The sequence below is a fragment of the Callorhinus ursinus genome, unplaced genomic scaffold, assembly GCF_003265705.2.
Source record: "Callorhinus ursinus isolate GAN/ISIS: 27379988/994484 unplaced genomic scaffold, GSC_fseal_2.0 scaffold10, whole genome shotgun sequence".
NCBI lineage: Eukaryota > Metazoa > Chordata > Mammalia > Carnivora > Otariidae > Callorhinus > Callorhinus ursinus.
The window spans coordinates 34,759,844-34,764,624 of NW_027397072.1; the positions used below are offsets into that span (position 1 = coordinate 34,759,844).

The window sequence follows — 4,781 nt, forward strand, 5'->3', positions numbered from 1 at the left end:
CACACACACACACACACACACACACACACACACACACACACACACACGGCCTCCCAGACTCCCCACTGTACAAGCACAACCCTGAAGAGCAGGCTCCAAAATCCCACCAGGGGCTCTGGGACAGGGCAAAGCAGGACCTGCCCTCCTCCCCACCCACAGATACTGAATCTCCCTTCCTCCTTCTGCAGGGCCAGTGCCAGGCCAGACCTTTGCTCCTTGGTGCTGCTTCCCTCACCACCTGCAAGCCGGCTCTTCGCCTTGGGACCCATTAGCATTTTTAAGGTTCTTACTCCCATACACATCCTGCCCTGGGATTGTCTCTTCCTTGAGGCATTAGCACCTTCCTCTTGCCTTTTTATCACCCCAGCTCCGCCTGCCTGGGGTCAGCCTTCAATCCACAAGTGTCTAGGGCAGAGCCAGGAAGCCTGGTCACACTCCCTTCACAAGTCCATCCCTTTCCGTCGGAGGCATGTCCTGAGGTCCCGGACCCCCTCCTACCTTCTCTCCCTCCCCCCACAAGAGGTGTTCCCATAATCAGTAGGCATCAGTCGGCTCTAATCAACCCCCTGTTTTGACTATTTTAGCAGCAATAAAAGGGCCATAAAGAGAAAGTCATTGGGCCCTCTAGGAGCATGGATCTCCTTTGCTGTGATATAATGAAAAACACCAAGTGCTTCCTCAGAGCCTGAGTGACAGCCCTGGCCGCGGAGCTATTGGAGGAAGCCTAATTATGCTATAAATTAAAGGGCTTTTTTTTTTTTACCCAACATTATGACCTTTAATAAGATTGTTTTTACAACCGGCTGTCAATAAATCATGCAGGAGCACCAGTAAGAAGCATTCTCTGAGAACTTCTGCGAATTTCATTAGCTGCAGTTTATTTGGTTTTGGCGAGCTATGATGTTTTTTAAATCTCAAATTAAAGGCTCTGAACCATAAAAGCTAATTCAGAAAAGTTCCTGTTTCAGCCTCTGAAAACAAGCTTCCCTAATTGCAGAAATTAGCTGAGATGTGGCCAGGCCAGGAGGTCATTAGCTGGGAAGCAATGACAAGTGGCTGGGACCTCACCAGGCCCGGCAGCCGCGAGCCCCGTAGAAGCTGAAGGTGCCAGTCCCCTGGGCCAGCTGGCCCTACAGTGACCAGCCCTGGGAGGTCCTTGTTCTAAGGACTGCTGACCTCAAGAGGGACAGGCCAGCTCACCCACTGCGGCTAGGACCGCCCCAGCCACCACAGCCAGTGTCCTTAGGCCAACAGATCGGGAATCCACAAAGTTGTTTAGCCCACTGCTCAGAACTTCTCCCCACCCCAGCTTTCTTGACTTCAGTGCTTGTGCTCCTCAGAACAGTAACATCAGCTGTATCCGTGTAATAACCTTCCTGAAAGATATATAGAGAACAGGATATAAAAGTGGCAAATTCAGGGGCACCTGGGTGGCTCAGTCGGTTGAGCTTCCAACTCTTGGTTTCCACTCAGGTTCCGATCTCATGGGTCGGGAGATCAAGCCCCCTGTCGGGCTCCTCGCTCAGCGGGAGTCTGCTTGGATATTCTCTCCCTCTGCACCTTCCCCCGCTCACACGCGCTCTCTTTCTCAAATAAATAAATCAATCTTTTTTTTTTTAAAGTGGCAAAGTCAGGCATCGTTATGACAAAGGAGTACAGAGTCAGCAGAGACACGGCCACCAAAAGCAGAGAAAATGACATGAGGTCTGCTGCCCACCTCTTAAGAAAGCACGTGAACCTGCTCTATGCCACACACAGCTGGCTCATGAGTGCAGACTAATATCAGGAGGCCTGAGTTTAAATTCCAGCCCTGCTATGAATTACGGGACTTTGGGAGAGGGGCGTGTACAGTTAAGATTGTGAAGTCAGACAGACTTTGTTCAAATACTGGCTTCAGGACTTGCTAGCCAAGTGACCTTAGGCAAATTACTTCATCTTTCTGGGTCTCAGTTTCCTCATCTGTAAAATGGGGATATTCCAAGTAGTCTTCCCAGAGGGTGGCTTCGAGTGAGAGAAAGCGGAGGCGGAGGCGGAGCTGTTGTCTGTCAGCTCTCAATAAACACGAGCTGGTGACAATGGTAGTGAGAGGAACAATGGTATTTCCCTCTCCCGGCCTCAGCTTCACATTCTACAAGAAGAGAGTGGAACTAAAGGATTTCTAAGGCCACGTCCGTCACTGAATGGAAGTGATTCAAAGAGATATAAGCTCTCCAGCTTAAACCCTTCAGACTTCCCATTACCCATGGAATGAAGTTGAAGCTCCTCGGAAAGAGCCTGCATGGTTGGGTCCCTGCTACCCTCCCAGGTCTCTCTCCTGCCACTTGCTGTCCCAGCCGCTCAACAGAACTTGCATGCACAATATCCTTTGCCTCTGGGCTCAGGTGCACAGTCTCCTCTCTGCCTGGCATCCCCCCTGGAGCCTCTTCACCTGGCTAAGTCCTTCTTCCAGACCTAAAGTTGCTTCTCCCAGGAAGCTCTCTAGCCCCTCATCCCCAGCCCGCCACTCCCACAGGATCTGCTGTAACACCTGCTACTTCCGCTATCAGAGACCTCGTCTCCCCACACTGATGGTTTTGTCCAACCCCCACCCTCACCAAAGTAGGCAGTAATGACCATGTTTGTTTGTTTGTGTTGCCAAATCCCAAAACCATCCTTGGCATATGATACGCCCTTAAAATATTGGTCAAAGGAATGTTCATGAAATAGCATTCAGAGACAAAATACCAAGGAAAAAACGATATGCAGAATAAGTTATTTTGGGGACGCCTGGGTGGCTCAGTGGGTTAAGCGTCTGTCTGCCTTCGGCTCAGGTCATGATCCCGGGGTCCTGGGATTGAGTCCCACATTGGGCTCCCTGCTCAGTGGGGAGCCTGCTTCTCCCTCTCCCTCTGCCTGCCGCTCCCCCTACTTGTGCTCTCTCTCTCTCTCTCTGATTAAAAAAAAAAAATACTGGGCGCCTGGGTGGCTCACTTGGTTAAGCGACTGCCTTCGGCTCGGGTCATGATCCTGGAGTCCCGGGATCGAGTCCCGCATCGGGCTCCCCGCTCAGCGGGGAGTCTGCTTCTCCCTCTGACCCTCCCCCCTCTCATGTGCTCTCTCTCTCTCTCTCTCTCTCATTCTCGCTCTCTCAAATAAATAAATAAATAAAATCTTTTAAAAAATAAATAAATACCAATGAAATAAAATCTGGTTCTTTAAAAAAAAGAATAAGTTACTTTGTAAACCGATACTTGATTTGTAACTAGGAGTTGGGTTTGTTTTAATGAAGTGACTATACTGAAGATTGTCACAAAACAAAACTTTAATACTTCTTACCGCGGTCTTACTACCTGGTCATCATTTCCCTTTTCTCGGAGAATGGGGAGGAGAGAGGGGACCTAAAAGGGTGAGGCTGGGTCACAGAGGATTGCCTTTGAGAACCAGGAGCAATGGAGGCGAGGCCCCCCTGGTGGGTTCCATTCCCCACGGCCCCAACTCCTTTCCTCCCCACTCCCCCACCTGTGCACCTTCCCAGCCCAGGATTCTTTTCTCCTAGGGCAGAAACATCAGCGGTTCTAAAATTTCCGAATGAAAACCATCCGTGAAGTCCTGCGTGGGAAATGAAATGCCAGCGTCAGGGACTGGGAAGAAATCCTGGCATCTACACTCACCTGGGCTTCCTTTGCTCGGCCTCATTAATCAGCTCCCCAGGTCATCGGTGTGTCTCGCCTCAGGCTCACAGGTCTGGTTTTTGTATAATACACATTTCTCCCAGTTTTTATTTCATCTGCTTTTTTCAGGCAGCCTTTCCATTATTTCTGAACATTTGAGTTTAAAAAATGTAAATTACAGACGCCTGTGGATTGACGTAATGTGAAAAGAAGGCGACTGTTTCCCTTCCCTCCAAACAGGGACCGTGGTTTTTAAAACTAATAAACCTCCTAAACCTCGTGAAGCCCCCTTCAACCTTTTTAAATGGCTACTTTCAGAAAGGAAAAGGAGAAAGAAGCAGCCAGGAGACATGTTTGGGGCAATGTCTTGGCAGGAGGGAGAATGACCCCAGCCAGTGCAGATGGAGTCTGTCCCCTCTCTTGGGTCCAAGGCAGCAGCCCATGCAGAGCCTGGGAGGGGAAGGCCCCCACTCGGGGATGAGCCTCAGAAGTCGTCACAGGGAGGAGAGACCCAACAGACAGATGCAGGAGACAGGAATTTCATAGCACAGAGAGGCTCCGGAGCACGCGGGGGCAGAGGAATCAAGAGGGACAGAGGAGGGATCGGTTTTGACACCCAAGCTAGGATGGTGAGTGGGAGGGCACTGAGAGGAGCAGAGTGAGGAAGCCAGCCGGGAAGCGGTCCACAGTGTCTGCCTTCTCTAGAAACAGGAACTGAATGTGGAGGAGACCCCAGAGTTGGGGATTATGGCCGGAAGGGAGATCTGAAATAGCTCCAGGGAGACAACGAAAGCCACACGTAAAGACGGATCCAACCCCTAACAGGTGCAAGACTCTTCTACTTTTGACACGCACAGAGGAAGGTCCCACTCCATAACCACTAGAGATAGAGTCAAGGGTCACTTTCCTTATCCCTGGGGATGCTGGCTGTCTACTCAGGCGTTGGGTCCTGTTCTGCCTACAGCCCTGAACCAAATGCTGGGCAGAGAAACACACAGAAGGCATCCAGCAACATTTGTAGAATGAATGAATGAGCTAATACATGAATGGATCAGTGAACAAATGAAATGAATTGTCTTCTCAGCAACTATAATCCTTCTGGCAAGAAGTAAAGGTACCTCTTTTCCAAGA

General features: G+C 50.2%; 1 long non-coding RNA gene across 1 annotated transcript in view; it reads left to right on the forward strand.

The window, feature by feature from the left end:
* LOC141373576 (uncharacterized) overlaps nucleotides 1-2,832 on the forward strand; it is a 21,833-nt gene extending 19,001 nt beyond the window's left edge. The window contains exons 3-4 of the long non-coding RNA XR_012379709.1: nucleotides 189-282; nucleotides 1,623-2,832. This is a non-coding gene — a long non-coding RNA (uncharacterized lncRNA). The remainder of the gene's footprint in view (nucleotides 1-188; nucleotides 283-1,622) is intronic.
* Nucleotides 2,833-4,781: the final 1,949 nt, after the last annotated feature.